We start from the raw sequence: 19,984 nt of genomic DNA on the forward strand, positions 1-19,984 counted from the left end.
AGGACTTGGGGGTACTGGTGGATGAGAAGCTGGACATGAGCCAGCAATGCGCGCTCGCAGCCCAGAAGGCCAATCGTATCCTGGGCGGCATCAAAAGCAGCGTGGCCAGCAGGTCGAGGGAGGGGATTCTGCCCCTCTGCTCTGCTCTGGTGAGACCCCACCTGGAGTACTGCGTCCAGCTCTGGAGCCCTCAGCATAAGAAAGACACAGACCTGTTGGAGCAGGTCCAGAGGAGGGTCACAAAAATGATCAGGGGGATGGAACACCTCTCCTATGAGGAAAGGCTGAAAGAGTTGGGGTTGTTCAGCCTGGAGAAGAGAAGGCTTTGGGGAGACCTTATTGCAGCCTATCAGTACTTCAAGGGGGCTTATAAGAAAGATGGTGGCAGACTTTTCAGCAGGGCCTGTTGTGACAGGACAAGGGGGAATGGCTTTAAACTAAAAGAGGGTAGATTTAGACTAGATCTAAGGAAGAAATTTTTTATGCTGAGGGTGGTGAAGCACTGGCACAGGTTGCCCAGAGAGGTGGTGGATGCCCCATCCCTGGAAACATTCCAGGTCAGGTTAGACGGGCTCTGAGCGGACCTGATCTAGTTGAAGATGTCCCTGCCCACAGCAGTGGGGTTGGACTAGATGACCTTTAAAGGTCCCTTCCAACCGAAACTATTCTATGATTCTATGATTTTATGATTCTCTGTATTCACATTTTGGCTTTTGCCTTAAAAATAATTTATAAAAGTTTGGAGTATAAAACAGACACATTTGTTCAGTGTTTGAAACATGCTTAGTGTAAGTAAGTGTAAAAATACTGAGGGTTTTGCACTTGTGTATTCTTGGTGCTTATAGGGGAAGGAAGGGAAGGGAAGGAATGGAAGGAAGGAAGAAAAAGAAGGAATGAGATATAGGGCGAGAAAGGAGGAACACATATAGACATCCACAGACATACACCCACATGCCTTTCTGAGTGCATGATTTGACTTACATAGCAATAACATTCTGCCTGATAAATACATAATAAAACAGTATATTTTTCCATTTCTTTTCTTCACCTTCTCAAAAAAGACTCAGGGAATTTTTATACTCTGGCATATTTTTGGGCTATCCAGAAGGAAAAATATACTTCCAAGAAGCTCACAAAAATTCTATTAACACACATCTTGGCCTGAGATTTCTTTGAACATCAAAGTAAGCCACAAGTTAATTCGCTTGCATCCAGCTGCATTTGGTGGTATGCTCATCATATTGAGGAGGCCCTTTTCTGTTTCCATCTTTCACTGCTTATGTCAAACAGTTTACAGAGAGGCAATATAAATTCAGACAGAGCGCTAGGAATGCCATCAATGAGTTTGGGAGTTTACATTGTGTTTGTGTGAGGTCATCGCGTGTTGTCTTCAATGATCAATGGCCTAGTGAATGCTTTTAAAGCCAGAGGCTACCCTCAGTGCCTTTAGTTACTCCATGTTAGGTTATGTTTTATTAGGAGGGCTCAGGCAATTCTTCTCTTGCATTTTTCTGTAATGGATTTGTGACTGTTCAGTGTTTTTTGTGGCATTTTCCCGTACTAATAGCAAGAAGTCAGGTGACGGGTAAGATAGATGATATTTAACCTAGCAGTGACAGATGTTGCAGAGGTGAAAGGGTTATATCTATTAATAAACAAAGTTTGAAAGCCTTTTAACACCATCTTTCACATCATGCTTATCTGACCTTTTGCACAAGATGACTTCCACAGACTTATTACAATGGGAGGCGGGGAAAAAAAGCCAACAAGATGCTGTGTTTTTTTCTTTTTTAAAAAAAATTAAAATTAATCATTAAGCGTTTTATGTTGTCTTTCTAAATGAATGAAAGAAGTGCTGGTGGTACTGCAGTTAGGATTTCACTTGGATGAAAAAATGTGGTGGATTTATTTTGGTCCCAGTGGGTGCTGACATTTTAACCCACTTATCTCTGATTTATTCAGTCCTTGACAGTCCCAAAAAAGTGATGCATTTTGCCTGAAGGCTCTGTAGGTGAGGCAAGTTGACATATGTTTTTCCTTTCTGTTAAGGGGGTGATCTCTGCAGTCCAGTGGATGAAGCAGGGGAAAATGGAAAAGGAAAATGTTCATGATGAGGATTTTTCTTCTTTTTTCAAGTTCCTTGGGTTTGTTGTATAAAAAACCCTTAGAATTTATCTCATATAAACTCAGCCTTTAAAGGTCAATGTCTAGATGATCAATAGTAAACAACAGATTGTTAAAAAAAGATTTTTGTAGCATGGTAAAGCTAAAAGTAACATGGGATATTTTGGAATAATTTGTTATTTTACCTTTCTGTGTTAATAAAAAATACTCAGAGAATATATATAAGTATGACTCTATCCTGCTTAAGACTAGATGGAAGCATATTTTATATTTACACACTTAGACAAATTCCAACATATTTGATAGCATATGGGCCAGATCCCAGGGTCTGAGGATTGGTTTTGTGCTGCACCACAGACAGATCCTGCTCTAAAACTTAGTGTCATGAACATCAGTGAGTTACCATAAAAAAAGGTCTGAAAAAGGTCTGATCCTGTGTTTCTGGGGTGTCGGTGAAGACGGAAGTAGAAGAATCCAAGGGAAAGGGAAATGAGCAGGATATGCTCATAGTGTACTTGTAGAGAAATGTCTTGCTTCAATAATTCTGGGAGAAAGGACAGCGTCCCACCATCTCAGCTGGGAATGCACACAGGAGTTTGCTTTTCTGTATCTTGAAGAGAAGAAACTTGTGTTTCTAGCTACAATACACTGCCTGTTGTTTTATTGCTACCAGCTTGTATTAGTTCTTGTAACAAGTCTTACACTCTTAAAAATATGTTTATATATATTCTTATTTCTGCAATGCTTCAGGATGCACTTGAAGCTAGAACGAAGTAAGCTTACCTGAACTGAGACCTAACCGAGGAAACGTACTCCCCAGGGAGCACAGAGCTTCTCCTCCAAGGCATGAAGCATCGGCTGCCTCAGTAACTGATCTCGCCCTCGGACTCTGGCTTGCTGGGGAGGCATGCTTTCTTGCCAGTTCAGTGTCAAGATGTGCAGAATAAGAAAAGCAGAACCAGGAAGGTAATTTATTTTACAAATGGCCATGTGCACAAGACTGGTGTGAAGTCTCTTGCCTTTTTAGCTATGCAGTAGTTCATTTTTGACTGGAAATCAGCTGAGGTTTTTTTGAAAAATGAAATAAACTTAATCAGACTTCTGCTGTTTCCTTGTCTCATCTATAGTTTAGGGGGTGAAAAACAAATGAAAACTTAAAGACTTTTTTTCATTTATTCCCCTGCTTCTTGTAGACATTTACAATGTAACAGTGGTAATTTGAGCATAAGGCCAAGGAAAAAGTAATTAATGTTTTATTCTACATAAGTTACCTTAGGGACTGGCATTTTCATAGTCATGCAAAGCTAAATACTGGTTTAGCTGGACATAATGGGTCACCAACTGCCTGACAGAAAAAATCAGTAGCACAAAGAAGGCAGAAATCCTGAGTCGGTTTCCACTTTGTACTCCTGTCTCTGCATTTATGTATTTCTTTTTCATCTGAGGCTGTCAAACTACTTCAGAGCTATTGAAGTTAAATAGCATAATGCAGTTTCCAACAGCACAAGGGCAAAATTGACTGTTGATGGACCACATCCATGTAGATGCTTAGGGCCTGATCCAAGTCTCCTTCAAGTCAAATGACATACAGCCACTGACTCCATTGGAAATTGGCTGACACCGTTAACTGCAAGCACAACCAGAACAGGAGATCCTGTTCTCTCTGTTCTGTATGCTCAGCAAGCCCAGATATAAATCTCCACTTGGGAGACACTTTAACATATTATTCAATTAGTAATTAATTTTCACTCCATCCCAGAAAGTAATGTTTTATTCTTGGTTGATAAATAGACTAGTATGTCTAGATGATTTCTCAGAGAACTAAATCCCTCTCACATTATTTTCTCTACATTTCTGTCTGATGCTCCACAAGAGTTCAAGTATAATAACTAGCCTCAGTAACTTTTTCCTGAGTCATGCTGAGTCTTCAAACAATTAAGAAAAAGAAACCTGAAATAAGGATTTATGTGCCCTGGATGGCATATGATCATTTTTTAGAGAAAAAAAAAAACCAAACCAAAACACAGTGTGCTTAACCTTTTCTTATGAAATATTCCCAGTCACACCACTGCTTTGTTGCTTGTATTTCTCTGACACGCCAGAGATTGTCCCAAAGCAAACATAGCATTAATCATTAGATCCTTTACTCATTCTCTGGTCAATTCATTGGAACTGAGATTTTTCTGTGCTCACATAGGAAAACTAAAAGCATAAAGAATGCCATTGTCAAATTATTCTTGTTTCTCTTTGTGCATTCTTGGTAATTCCAGAAAAACTTTAAGACAGTGATCCTTGGTAGCTGCCATTGAGAAGGCAGGTATCTGAAGAGCAGCAAGTTCTGTCATGTGCAATTTCTTTCTTCCAGGTTCTGAACTTAAGGTGTCTGTCACCTTAAGTCTGTCATATTTAAAGGAAGTTTCTATAAGTTCTTTATATTAACATAGAATTTCATATTTTTACAGTTTCACTTTAGGACAAACTGTTGATGACAAACACTTGTACTCTGCATGTCTCAATGGACACTGAGATCTCTTCTCTTTGGAGACTCAAGAATAGGAAATAAAAAGCATTTTCCTGAAAATAAATTATGTTTATTAGTAAGTAAAAAAGCATGTTGGTTTAGGTGCTTCTACAGTTCCTATTACCATAACATTAGAGCAATTCAGTGTCTTTAGTGTATTCTGTGAAGTAGTGAAGAACTGTCATTCCCAATTTTGCAGATGGGGGAAAAAACGCAATGTAGCTACATTTTGCGTCTCTGAGGCATTAAAAAAGCCAGCTGACTGCCTCAGGAAAATCTGTGGCAGAACAGCTACTTGAATCCAGGTTTTCTAATGGTATGACCAGTGGATGGTTCTTCCTCTCCTGCAGTTGGAAAAATTATTTTAAAACTGCAAACATACCTTTTGGTGCCTCAGAACAGTTCCCCCTCAGCAACTTCTACCAGCGCCTTGTATTCTGACGCCTCTCTCCCTTATCTTAATTTCTCCCTGTGGCTTTGTAGACACCTCCTTCCACTTCTTTCATTCTACCCAGTTCTAGCTGGAATCTGGCCCTGTGCTTCCCAGCCTGCCTTTCAGTGTTGGGAAGAGGAAAGGACAGATCATTAGTTCTCAATGGTTTTCTCAGCAGGTAATCTTAGCCAGATAAATTAGTTCATATTTAAAGCCCTAGGTCAGAGGGCTTTATGTTGTGGACAGTGGGAGGGTCTGACTTTCTGTGCAATGAAGGCAAGCCCTTAGAGAATGCCTCAGCACAGGCAATGCTTTTGGTGGCAATTAGAGCCAATTTGGTGTAAAATTATAGGTCTCGTGTCTTTGGACGAATATGCTGAAACAGTTATCTCTCCAACAATTTTGTGGTACAGACATACACTCACTACAGAGCCCTGTGAATCTATGAGAGATTTTCATGGGGAAACAGCGTTAGAAACATCAAGCTCTTGGCACTCTAATTAGGTATAGATTGTTTTGCTGACTGCAGTGTTTAAAGCCTCTGGTTATCCTTCGTATATGGTAGAACTAGTAACCCATTAGGGTCACAATACCTTTGTGATATGCAACCCTCTCTAAATTCTGGTGGTTTCATACCAGAGAGGATTGCCCTGCCCGCATGGGGCAGGTCATTTAGGTGTCACCCTCGTCTCCCACTGTACTGCCGGAGAGGGGCTGGGGTGACACGAGGAGTGGGGGAGATCTTCCTTCTCTGTCCTCCTTTCCATCTGCTATGGTATGAGGCCTCGATCCAGTTTGTGCCCTCCTGAAGCCCTTACTCATGTTATATGTATACCACAGGAGACTCAGTGGTACAGCTTGATCAAAGAAGTGTTAAAAGAAGTTAGTAGCATGGCATTAAGCAGCCTGAAAAGTCTGTCCAAATATCTGGGTAAATACCTAGGTCAATTAGACCTCACTGAGCTCTGTGCTGCCACAGATGACTGGCTGCAGGTTTTTGGCTGGTTAATTTAAAATTGTATCACATAGGAATACACTATATTGCTGTTACAGGAAGGTAAACTTAGCCATAGTTTAACTAGGGTATTATGTGTTGTGAATCTGTCCAGATAATTCAGTTTGACCACCAGTATGGAACAACTTTTCATTCAAAGGCTTTTGTTTTACATTCTATATTAAGTTTACTTAATGTAGATTACCAGATACTCCAGGGAGAATCAGCTGCCATCACTGTTTAGTTTTGTCTTTGCAGAAACCAAATTAAATAACATATCTAAATCCTTAAAGCAAAGTAGCAGTGTCTGTTCTGGCTCCATTTTCACTTGCTCAGCACTTTTTTTTAGGAGAAGAAACCTCTTCATGCTTTCTCAGGAATTCACTAAAGATTAGTTTAGATTCACTAACAAGGGAGCCTGGTGGAAACTCCATAATGTTCCAATTTTCCACTTCTTCACCACAGATGTATTTTCTACCTATGGCAATTATATGCATCAGGATGGATCATAAAATGGTATTCACTAAATTTAATTTACATTCTTTTATATATTTCCAAGTTAACTTTTGATTTTGATGGAAAAAGACATAGCCTTAAACCCATCAAGCTCTCTTAAAAAAAGCCAAATACCTTTTTTTCAAAGCAAATTTATCTTCTAACTGCGAAATATAAATAGAATCTTTGTGGAGTCAGCAATGCCAGGATTTCAGCAGTGCACTGAGCTAAATACATTATTTTTACACCTCATGAAAATGAGTTTAGTCAGGTCTCATCCTAGGCTTGAGCATAATAACCAGACATGGTTCGCCAGAGATATCCAGATACAGTAGCTTCAGGAAAAGATTACTGTGCCTTCAAACTGAATCAGCTTCTCCTGGGTCACATATTTAAAGAAACCCAAGATTTCTTGGCTGATATTAAATGGAAGCTCTATCAGAAAACAATTATACTATACTGGACCCTATCAACTGCATGTCCAAAGCTGGGCATGCTCTTCCTTGGGTCTCCTGAAAACTGTTGCCTGCAGTGTCTTTTTAAGATCCCACAGATTTGCAATACTAATAAACGATAGTCTGGGAACTTACTTACCTTAATTCTTAGATGAGGTTTCTGGATCAGAACTGACACTCGTTCCTTCTTTTTTTCTCCATGGGCATAAGGGTGAAACCCTGTCATATTTGCCGCTGTAGAGAATCTTTAACAGTGGCAAACAAAGTAATTGTCTATATGCATAATTATTGTTTGGAATGCATGAATAGACTTCAATTGGTTTTCAGCTGATCAGTATGAAAGACTGATGGGCTTTTACACATACTCTGGCAAAAAGTGAGTTTGGACATTTCAGCAGCAGCTGGAAAGAGCAGCAGTGTGTGCCCAGGCAGCTCTGGAGTCAAAAAGCAAATTTTCTGTACAGCGTAGTCTAAAAATCTTTGGTTTAGATACCCTTACTGACCAAATTATGGCAAATTATGCCAAATGAGTAAGTAAATTTTACTCAGCTAAGTAATGGCAGCCTTTTGCATCCCAGAATGCACTGTAATCTGCCACAATTTTGGCAAAGAAGTGAACACTTTATTCAGCAGGGGTTAAAATGTGACCTCAGTGGGGCCATGATACCCATCATACTTGTCTTCTGCCTGCATGGACAAAGTCAGCTACCACATCCATTTGTTCAATATTCTATGGGTAATAAAACATTCCCAATTAAATGATATTCAGCCAACACAAAAGCAGTCTATGGCATCTGAAAAAAAATTATTTCTTAGGTAGACAGAATAACCACAGGTGCAACCAGAAGGGGACCAAAAATACCTTAAGATGTTGGTTGCTGCTGTCATGAGGCAGAAAACAGATTCTTTAGGTGCCTGCCTTTGCTGTAAAATTGATCTGTGCTCTTTCCAATGACAGCTAGCTGCCACCTTCCCATACTACCTAGAAAAAAAAGAAAAACAAAGTAGCTATTTCATTATATAAAGAATATGGATATCTAATTAATGTTTTTTCAATGGTGAACTAAATGTTGTTTTTGGAAGGAAGTAGTACGTTTGAAAATATGACGTACTTATTTGTGTTAGATCCTCAGTGGGTTTAGATCAGTGCCGGTCCACTGAATTTAGTCGAGTGGCACGGACTTTCTGAGAACTGGCACTTTAATTTTAAACAAGTAGAGAAATCCTGCCTGCTCTCTAAATTTATAAATTATTGACAAAGAATCAGTGAGACTGTGCAACAGCTAATTGGCCCCTCTGGTCAATTCTCAATGGTCCTGAGAAGTTCATTGGTTTCAGATAAAGGTTTTTTGCTGAGCTGTAGGCTGAAATATTCCCAGAGTTTGAACAAGTTCATGTTCTTTGTTTGCTTTTTAAATAGCACATATCAAGGCCAAGCCTTGGCAAGGAACAATGAGGTCAGGGTATGTGCTTGGTAAGGAAAAATGTGAGATTTAGAATTGGTTTCTAACATGGATTTGGTCTTGAAATACTGTATCTTAAAAAGCAGAGGTGGAATTTCAACTTCTTATAACATTTGTGGTTGTAGATCTAGGAATTTATCTATGAAGTTAAGAGTGTACATCTTTAGAATTATCCAGCTGTATTTATGTATCAGTTGTTTTATTATTTCTGTATCAAGTATTAATATCACACTGTTATGGTTCTTAAAACATTTACACTGATCTCTCTTTTAAATTGAGCAATAAAGTTTCTTTGCCATCAGAATTTTCCAGTTTCATCTGGGGAACTTTTCAGCAAAAATAAAGGTAAATTGGCCAAATGCTTCCTCATATAAATCAACTTAAAAATAAAATTACGAACTGAGTCTTTCAAACTAAAAATGCAGAGGCTAAATTTTACTTTCTGTTGCCAGGGAAACCTATAAGTTATATGTAGGTTATAGGTACCCTGACATTTTGTGTATATCAAAGTCTGAGTTAGTTATCTAAATTCTGTGTTGTATATGTGGGGAGAATTAAACACTTCTAAATGGGATCCACAAAGACGATGCACTAAGCAGAGGTACTGGTACTAGATACAGAGAAAAGTGGAAAAGCTTGCACACAGCACCCTGAAAAGGGTTAGGCCTTACTGGGCCACCTTCGTGGGATTCAGACAGATGAGTTGTCTCTAAGAGTCAACCTTAACAGCTTGGTCTAAGCTCATCACTTTTAAATTTGAAGATTGTTAGAGACCATCTTCCACTAAAGACACAGGCTCCTGCAGAAAGACTTCAAGTTTACAGGCAAGAAGTGTGCTTTCCGTAATTACTTTTAATAATTTTCTTAGAAGTGACTCTATAGTTCTTCAAATTGAAAACATACAGTCTAAGATGACTGCAAGAATGTCATATTTATTCACCAAATTAAAAATCTGTTTCAAAGGAGAATGAAGAAACATATATTCATGCATCAGGAAAAGTTTGCTCAATTCAGAAAGTCTAGCCTTCTTATTATAAGTTATGACCAGTTACAAATATTTCGGAAGCCAAATATTACACATTCTCAGAAGACCCTAGTCAACCCTTTCCATATTTACTGTTTATAATCTTTCTCTTTGACATCAGTGAGACTATGCACAGATGTAAGCAGAGACACTGGTAAAAGCATTGGTATGGTAGAGACTTAAAATGAATGAGGATTATAATGACTGCTGTGCAGGGAGGAGAAGTAAAATAATGGAAATAATTAATATATGGCTTGATTATTATACAAAAATGAAATTATTAAGCAAAAAGCCTGTTTTATTTCATTTAGCAGCAGTTTGGTAGTGTATGTTATATTCTCAAAGCTGTTGATCCAGACACTCTGCAATTTTGATAATATGTACTTTTCCAGTCCTTTTCTGACACTGTGCAATCTGGTGTTTAGGTTTGGTGTGGAGGGCAGTCTCTTCTGTAAGGATGTGCTTCCCCAGGGCCTTGGCAGAATCAGAGACACCTCTCTGCTCCTGCGAGGTTGCTCTTCCATCTAACTCATATTGTACCAACGCTTCCACAGGGAAGGTCGGGTCTGAAGGCCAGGCCAGGCCAGTGAGGAATCTGCAAGGAGAACCTGCACGCTAGTGGTTTCATTGGTGTCATGATTTGCAACAAGTCAAACCAGCAAATGTTCACACAATATAGCGTTATAGAAACTGGGATTTCTTTTTATGTTGGAGCTGACAGATAAGATATGAAGCCAATACCATGAACATTTGTATTAAACAAAGACCCAGCTTTTTAAAGCAATGAGCTATTAGCTTCTCGTGTCCTGACCATATGCCAAATTAGGTTAAATACCTTCTGCCAACCTAAATCCTTTTGGCAGTTTCAGCTGCTCTAGTTACTCTTTGCTTCTCCTTCTGGGGCCAGAGTCTACCACTGAATGTGCATGTTTCCACTGAGTCGCGTCCAAGGGCAGATTTTGGCTGCTGGAAATGGTTGTGTACTGTAGTGCTACTGGCCCAGAACTGATTTCCTCCATCCAAGGGGTAGCTCCATTGCACTGAAATGGTGATCCTTTTATTCATACAGGGTATTTGGAGAAAGAATAGGGAAGAGGAATAGGGAGCAAGGAATAATAGAGTTTTGAATTATGAAGCCTGCAGAGAACATGTGACTGTAATAAGGTCCAACTGAGTTTTCTAAAAATGAGAGGCTGTGATGCTTTTACAAACTGCTGACATTCACAATCTTCAAAATGTGGAGAGTCATAACCCACAATTAGGGGCTTACTAAGGACCTCCTTATGAAGACAAATTCTTGATGAGACGCAGATGCTTGTCAGGACCATACTCCTGTTAAAAAAACTCTAAGGAGCTGAATTTGTGTTCTTCAAGGCATCTTCAGGGTTTTTGGCATTTCTAGTTAAAGTGCTGATGAGTCTGTGAGGCTACAGAGAGCACAAATGAGACAGGAAGTTTATTACCCTTGCGTAGCATACTTATAACATTTTGCTGTTTCCCTTCTCCTAATTAGTGATATGTCTTCGCTTCTATGTTTTTTTAAAGGGGAGAGAATTCTTGCACATTGGGTTATATATTTTTAATGAAGCTGAGGATCTGCCTCTCCTCTCACTTGCAACTGTAGAAATCAGGAGTCCTAAAATGACACAAAGTTGGGTAGTATAAATCCAGACTGTGAGCATAGATGCCCTTGATGTGAAATCAAAACAAATGAAAGGTGAGAATGTAATAATTTGTTACTAGGAAGCTGAATAATGAAAGGGGATTAGATAGCAGGTGCTGGTGGGTGGAGAAATAGGGAAAATAAGAGTGCTATAGAACCATATGTTCATGCTGCTCTTGCACCATTAGCTGGGTGTTTCTGTTGCAGATCTCTAAGCTTCTGGCTGTACTGCTGGGGTTGCAGGCTGCACCCCTGGTTTGGAGGTGAAATTGTTAGTTTTGTAGCAGAAGCTTTTTGCTCTGTTTCCTTTCCTTTCTTCATCCGTACCTTGCTCCTATCATAAACCTCAAACTACCTGTTAACTAAAACACAAGAACAATTCATGCAAATTGCATGTTTGCTAAAGAGAGGAGATGGAACAACAGCAAATATAAACGTAGCCTATGCTTTGTTCTTAGTAAAACCATATGGGAACTAATCTGTGACCTGACATAATTGTCCATCTTTTGTTTGCAATTGACTCTGTTAATGGATATCACAGCAACACCAGAGTTAACTGCCATGGACTGAGACTTCAACGTGCCTGGTGCTGCACAGCCACACAGCAGAGGTGTTCCTTGTCTCAGAGAGCTTACACAAGCATGATATTCACCTGGGAATCCATAATTTTCTTTATTCTTCTATACTTCAAATGTTTGGGTTTTTTTTCAGCTTAATAATCAGAAGACTGTCAATAATAATAATAATAATAATAGCACCAGTAATAATAATATCAGTAATAATACCAGTAATAATAATAGTAATAACAATAATAATAATAAAGCTGTCTCTAAGAGGTTTAAATTTTTGCAGCATTCAAAAATTTTTGTAGTTTTGTTCTTTAGAAATGTACATTTTATGTAGATGAATACACCTCTATTTCTTTTAAATCTTCGCTATTTCCTTAGCAATGGCACTCAGCTCGTCTCCTGACCTCCATACAGTTTCTATAAGAAGTATATATTACCATAACCTTTGAAATGTAGGGGAAAACAGGAGTTTATTTCCAGACCTGGATCCAAAGTAAAGTCCTATTTGGCAGCTAAAAAGTGTTTCAGTGGTGAAACATTACTTTGGTAGCTAGGAAAAGCTTTTCCATACTTTTGTGATTATAAAATACCTGCTTGTCTCCGATTTGGTCATCCTATAAACACCATTGCCTCTTAGTGACATCTGCTGGAACAGATAGCATTGAAACATGTTCAGGTTTCCTCCACACTTGCTACCTGCCAGCATTTAGCTCCTAAGGGAAAAAGCAACTCACTCTGTATTTCAGAGCAGTACTTGGCCAGTTCAGGTTTGAATTTTTCCTTATCCCACAGGACAACTGTTCTCCGCCTTCTTCTTGTCCTTACGTAAAGGGAATGACCCACATGCCAATATGACAAAGATCCAGAAAGTTATAAAAGCTTCATTGTAAGGCTAAATCCTTAACAGAGATTGAAGCAGCTTTCACAAAGGAAAAGAGAGGATGTGCATTAAAGCAGGAAGTCATTAAAATAATGAATCACTCGGCAGAATCCAGTTTTTCTATAGAGTTTATGCATTTTTTTGCAAGCAGATTTACATTTTCAAGACTGTCAGTTTAAACTGCATCCTTCACGTAACTTCTTCTTCTGCTTCTTGCCAAGAAAACCAGCTGGAGGGGTTTTGTAATGAAATAAGATGGGAATCTTTTCTCTCTTTCCTTCATGACACTGTTACTGTGTGCATCTCTTTACTGCTTAATATTGGCTCTTGTTGAAGCTATAACCCTATAATTGTACATTTTGGTTTATTTTGTACTTATTGTAGACTAGACCATGTGTATTACTATATAAAACTAGAGACTGAATTGTTTCATAAGTATATCTAGGCATATATGACCAAGATTATAAAGTCAAAAATAGAAGATGAAGATTTTTCCAAAATTCTCTTTCTGGTTGCTCTATGTTATTGTGCAAGCAGCGTAATAGACTGATCTCTGTGTAAATCAGTGAGAAGATATAGTGCTTTACTAGAGGAAGCCAGGAATTTGCTCTCCAAAAATAACAGGTCATTGTATTATTTATTTTTTTCCCCACTTTGTCAGGTTTTGTTTAGGACAAATGCCAGTTTAGAGCATTTGTGCTCTAAACCAAAGCCACTCTTTGCTGGCTAATGTTAGGTGAGGTGAATAACTTCCCTCAAAGACTACAAGAGCTAACAGCTTCTCAAATGTATACAAACTTTTAGAGGAAAGGCAAGATTTGCAGGTGAAGGAAATATATTTTTAGTAGATAATTTTCTATAGCTGGGAAAAATTAACTAATTTTTGGGTATGCAGTCTTTCTTCATGTCTGAAGTACATACAAGTCCTCAGACTGATCTGTATCTCTTTGCATATGCTTCCTAGACCACCTCCTGCTCTTCATATATGGGTTTTGAACTTGAAACTCATCAGCTTTGGGAAGTGAAAGCCATTATTTACAACCGCCTGCTTGTTGTCACCCCACCTGGTAAGACGCATTGGGTGTTTTTTTATGCTTTTTTATTTTTTTAACATCTACGAACTTGATCTGAATAGGTCACAGTTTATTCACAAAAATCTTTTTTTCTGAGGTTTCAGTTAGGAGTCAAATCTATCAGTGATGTAATCCTCTAGACTGCGCTGGCATTGTGTTAAGTTGATTACATCCCAGGGACTTTGTCAGGAAGTTGATAAAGTAAAACATGTCACCGTCTCACTCGGATAATTTGTACTATGATTATAGGATAATTGACCTCCAGCAGAGGAAGCAATTGCTGTAGGAAAAGGAATTGGATTCCAGTTATATACACATCATAATAAATGAAATGTGTAACTAAACAGATGCATTTTTTGTGACAATATAATTTGAACAGATTCCTGACCCTTACTGAGTCCAAAACCAAATGCCCTCTCACTAATTTCCAGTTGTTCAACCGTTACCGAGCACTCCTATTATGAAAGCTTTATGCTGCTGTACTGTGTGCAGTTACTTTGCCTTGACTTAGACAGCCAAGGCTAAAGCAAGACTCTCAAGGTTTCCTCCTTGGTTGGTGGGGGAAAAAAAAAGATAATATGTGCAGTGTGATTCAGTTCATTGCAACGCAGGTGTGTGAAAGAAGCAAAGCAACACACCTCTGAAGGTGCCTAGGATGCATGGGAAGTCTAAGGGGACCAGTTGAGACATTTAAAATTAGGTGAGAGAAACTTCCCAGACTGCTTTCGTGGTAGCTGGCCCTTTCAGTATAGAAAAGACAGGAGATTAGCTGTCATTTTGCTGTAGATTTCAGTTTGTGAACGCAATGTATTTTTACCCCAAGGCATGGCTATACTATAATCAAGAGATTTAAACAGCGTGGGTTTTAGCTGCCAAATATATACCTAGGATCTCAAGCAAACTTTTTGTAGCTTATGCTGAAGTCCACTTCCCACACTTTTGTTCCTTTCAATACCTAAGCTACTGCAATATAAATCACACCTGACTACAGTCCAGACACATCTATAGGCAACGCTGTGTATCATTAGATACCTGCTTCATGCATCAGAAGCAGGTCTGCTGTAAACCCCTTCAGGGAAGTCTTCTCCAAGTCCTTTTTGCAGCTACTGTAATCTGAAAAGATAAGAACATTCAGAAGGTAGTGTAAAAGAAGCCCTAAATGATGGCATTAATTTTTATTCCTTTTTATTATAGATATTCTCATGTAAATCTTAGACAATCCCTTTTCATTTGCCCTTCATGAGGCATTGGGCACTCAAGTAATATTTTATACTGACTTATTTTTGTTACTGAAAGTGACTATTAAGCATAAAGTATATATGCTATACATTCAAATAAAATATAATGCATTTTTTTCCTCTACAATATTGCAATTAAATTATAATTAGTTGCTTGGAAAATGTTTGCATTTAACTCCCTCCATATTCCCCTCTCAGGGGAATTATTCTTGCACTTTAAAATAAGCTATAAGAGCACTGGTTACTTTTATTCTTTCAGAAACTGATGTTAGCAATTATTGATTAATTTCTTATTTTGATGATTAATTTCCTTTAGAATTCCTGACATGTTTTTAGGTTGACGGCAGCACTGTGCTGACTAATCTAAACACTTTGCACTCTTTCTCCAATCACAGCTGAATTACTTTATCAAGCAGGAGGTCCAGAAAGTGGCCACTGAGATGGTCTTTTGCTCGTGCGAGATTAAAGACTGATCCATATTTTCATGTTTGAGCATTCCCTGGTTTTCAGTTTGGACACAGTTTCCATCTAGATTTTCTATAGGAAATTAGCAACTTGGTGTCCCTTGGCACAAAGCCCTGAAAGTCCATTTTGTGCAGGTGAAAGACAGGTTCTGGAAGGATATAATTCTTGAAGTATCCTCTGGCACTCTGAGCAGGATGTTAGGCTTTGCATGTACCACCATCTCTCTTATTTGAAAAAATAAAATAAAATTCTTTTTTCTGAGCTTTTGAAATCCTAAAATATGTGCTTCGTTGTATTAAAAATACATGCACTTCCTTTGAGACCTAGCTTTCTTCTTTTACATTCTCACTATCAAGCCAAATGTTGAAGATTTACCTGGATGTCAGTAATGTAATTATTACAGTTTGAAGAAAGTGCCTTACAATTCACGTAATTAAAGGTGTCGCTCTGTTCCCTTTGAAATTCAGGTAATGTTTCCCATTCATTCAATAGAAGCAGGATCAAACTTTACAATTATGGTAACTGTTCAGTCTCAAGAGCGATTGTATGATTGTTTTCTAAAGGTTCAAGAGCAGTTTAGGTGCAACATATGAACAACAGCAAAAAATGTATGCGGATTTTTTATATAAAAATAAATTTTGATATTTTACCATAGATGATTCAGCTCAATTAACATATATAATTTAGAGTTCCTTATGAAATGGGAGACAAAAGTGATAAGGCACTGCCACATTTTTGTTTGCTTGGTTTGTTATGTTTTGGATGAGAACCAAAGCTCAGAAGTGGGGGAAAAATACCTGGCTGGCATTTTACTAAACAATATAACTTCCTCTTTCAGCTTCAAAAGAACTACAGGATTTTTTCTTTATTTTTGTTACTGTCTTCTCTTAAAGGGGAGAATATCAAAGACAGGAAATCTGACTTTCTACAGGATTAAATAATTTTTGGTTCTCCATTTCTTTCAGATACATGCAGAAGCTTTTCTCAAACAGCAAACCTGTTTTTCCACTTGCAGCTTTGCATTGTAATCCAGCAGGTGTGTTGTTTTCTCAGGCTGAGCAAAACCTGCTGTTGCCTCCTGTTTCACTACCTTTAAAGCTACCTTTATGCAATCAGAGTTGATGAAGCACGCAAGGGAAACACCAGTAATTATATGACAATTAGTTGCACAAAATGGCTAATACAGTTTCAGGTTTTGCTTTCAAAAAAACCAAAACCCTATAAACCTTGAAAAGAAGATTTGCTATATTCAAGTTACGGATTGCCAGTAATCAAATTTGGTCATGTACAGTCTGAATGTTCAGGAGAGATTATGAAGACATACACTATATGAACATTTAGACATGCTTGTAGTCCTTACAATGTCCTTTTCCTTACAATGTTCTTACGGTGCTTAACAATGTAAAGACTATTTAGGTAAGAGTGCAGTGATCCTTATGTAATGACTGGGATAGGAATCAGTCTCTCCTGTGTACATTCGGAGGTGAGGGTGAGAAGAAAGCCAAATGAAGTACATTAGTTGACTCATCTTCCCAGACTGAAAAAACATGCTCTCAGTCAACTGCCAGATATAAAAACAGATTACAAAATGGATTACACAGGGATTCATTATGCACACTTTCATCCTTCCTTTCACCATTCCAGATCTGAAAGAAAACCTGAAGTAAAGACTTTTTATAGCACTAAGGACAGGAAACAATTTTCAGTTAGCTACTGGTAATTTGACAGTTTTTCTGCTTGACATATTTCAGGTTTCTCATAGGGCAGGAGAAAGGGAATATTGACAAGGAGAGATACTTGAGTACTTCTCTAACTCTATGGAGATTTCCAGACTAGACCATAAAAGGGGAATGTTTTCTTTCTTTTGGACTGAAATTCTCTTGGCAAGAAGAGAGAAAGTGACTGTTCTCCGGCACTCTGGGCCAACTTCATCTTTGTGGTCAATCCACTCAAAACAGTGGCTCTTTATCACAGATGAATTTAACCCATTTGTCTGTCTGCAGCCAGTACAGCTTCTTTGAAAAGCTATTATTGCCAAGTAAAATACAGCTTTAGGAAGGCTCAGCATTTTCCTAAATGGGTAGTCTTTACCAGCATCAACTTAAGTAATCAGAACTGTGATGAAACATACTATAGTTTTATAACACAAGGTTGTTAGAATTAACAGAAAAGACAAACCCCCCTATCAGTAAAATGGTAATGGTTTTCTTTCTTACCCAGCAATAGATTACAGATACTAAACAAACTGTTATGTCTATTTATAAAATGCTATTATGTAAATGGACGCTTAAAGAGGGAAATTCCAAAACAGGTAATTTTATGATGCCATTACCAAGGAAAAATATAATTATTTTAACTATTTTATCTTATCACAATGTTTAGGTGATCACAATACTTTTACAGAACCCTGCAGATTGTGTAGTTTATCCTCCTTCCTTTGGCAAATAAAATAATGTCTTGTATTTTCATAACAAATGGGGATATAAAATCAATATATTTGTCCCTTACCTGTACATCTGCTTCATGGTACTTGAGTTGTGTGGGTGATGTAGCTTGCTTTCCCAAGTCCAATGTAGATTTGCTACTGGAGAAGGTGAGGCATAAAATAGCTGTGTTTATTTTGGGAGAGAGGTAGGAAAATAGAATTTAATAAACAGCAGATTATCTAACACAGATTTCCGGCATCTGCTTTGTTGTGTGATGGTCTGCTTCTCTGGATTCTCCATCTTCTTCTCATTCAGAATGTCATTGTAATGGAAACATTTATATACTCTTTATGTGTTTAATTATGAAATGCCCTAAACGATTCCAACAGATTCCAGGATTATTTCATCAATGTGCATCCCTCTTCATCAGCTGATCCATGCTCTGGATATTATTATGGAGTGCAAGCAATGCACAGATAAGTTGCAAAGAAGGAGATTCAAGGATACAAGATACAAAGAAACAGTAAGAAAATCAACAGTCCGTACAGTCAAATGAATTCATTTTTTCCACATGCAGAACTAGGATTAAAAACTACATAAATTGACAAATAAAAGATTTCTTACTTTGTAATGGTGCTTCCCCCCCCCCCACAAATTTCTACTAACCAACCTGCATCCCTGAAGCTGGAATTTCCCATATAATTGGGATCCACAGGTTACTCATTTTGCACCCACAGAGAAAAAAAATAAAAAAAACAAGACACAAGTTAATTACAATATATAGTCTCAGTCGTGGTAGGAAGCAAATTGCCAGCAGATTTCACATTCTTTGTTCATTAAAGTTAAAAGGAATAATATTGAAAGATCCCACAAGGGAAAGAAGGCATTCAAGAAATATTACAAAATCGCAGAAACTTCCTATGTTTAGATGCCTGTAAACAATAAGAAATATTCCAAACAAAGAAAAAAAGATTCCTGAAGTTGTGATAATTCATGACTTAAGAGTTTATATGCATAAGGTTCAATTAGTTGTGTTTGTCTCTTGGGTCAATTTTGCTAAGGTAGGAGTCATCTGACTTGCTATTTTGCAAAGTGTTCTGCTTTATATTGCACAGTTAATTTTGAGGTGGATGTAACAGTGACTTTTTAATCCACGTTTGCCTATATTCATTGCAATATTATCAGCTAGCAGTGTATCTGGCTAATTATTTCTACATATTGACATACTACTCTGTATTGATGTAATATATTCTTGTCTTACAAAGGCAAAGGGTGTTTTTTCTCAAGCATCATCATTCATTTCTACCTTCAATACTTCCTGATTTGCTTACTGTGTAAAAGAACATTCATCTTTTCTAATGGGTCAAAAGTATTATTACAGAGGTGAAATAACTTCAGACGGAAGTTCAAGACAGAACTTCAGTTTCAAACTTCCTGTAGAGAAACCTGGTTTTCTATGACAGAAATAAACTTGAGCTAAGCTGTTGCTTAAAATCTGCTTTCTAGTGTTTTGATATGAGAATGATGCATTGAATTGAAGCTAGACCCAACATGACAGTGGAAGAGCAATTCATCTTGAGCTGGTTAATTATCACTTTTTTTCTTCCTGTCTCCAATGTATGAATGCTTGGCAAGAGAAAACTCCATGGAATCCTGTGGAGAGATTATTTTTTACTTCAGACCATAATGTGAATTACACATGATCAAATACCTGCTCCATAGGATGTGGTCAGAGCTTTTGGGAGGTTTCTGTGTGTCTTATTTTATTCTGTTGATATTTTCCTAGTACACGTAAATACAAAAATTGCTATATTGGATCTTACTCCATCGTTCCAGAACCTTATCCGTATCAACTGTCTATACTTGATCCTTCTGAGGAAGGTGACATGACTTCACAGAGGCAGCAAGTAATCTGTTCCCCCCATTAGATCTTAATTTCTAATAGTTGCACTTGTGAAGCACAAAGATAAATAATAGAATCATAGAATCATAGAATCATTAAGGTCGGAAAAGACCTCTAAGATCATCGAGTCCAACCGTCAACCCAACACCATCATGCCCACTAAGCCATGTCCCTAAGCGCCTCATCTACATGTCTTTTAAATACTTCCAGGGATGGTGACTCACCCACTTCCCTGGGCAGCCTGTTCCAATGTTTAAC

This window comes from Pygoscelis adeliae, unplaced genomic scaffold (assembly GCF_000699105.1).
Source record: "Pygoscelis adeliae isolate BGI_AS28 unplaced genomic scaffold, ASM69910v1 Scaffold175, whole genome shotgun sequence".
NCBI lineage: Eukaryota > Metazoa > Chordata > Aves > Sphenisciformes > Spheniscidae > Pygoscelis > Pygoscelis adeliae.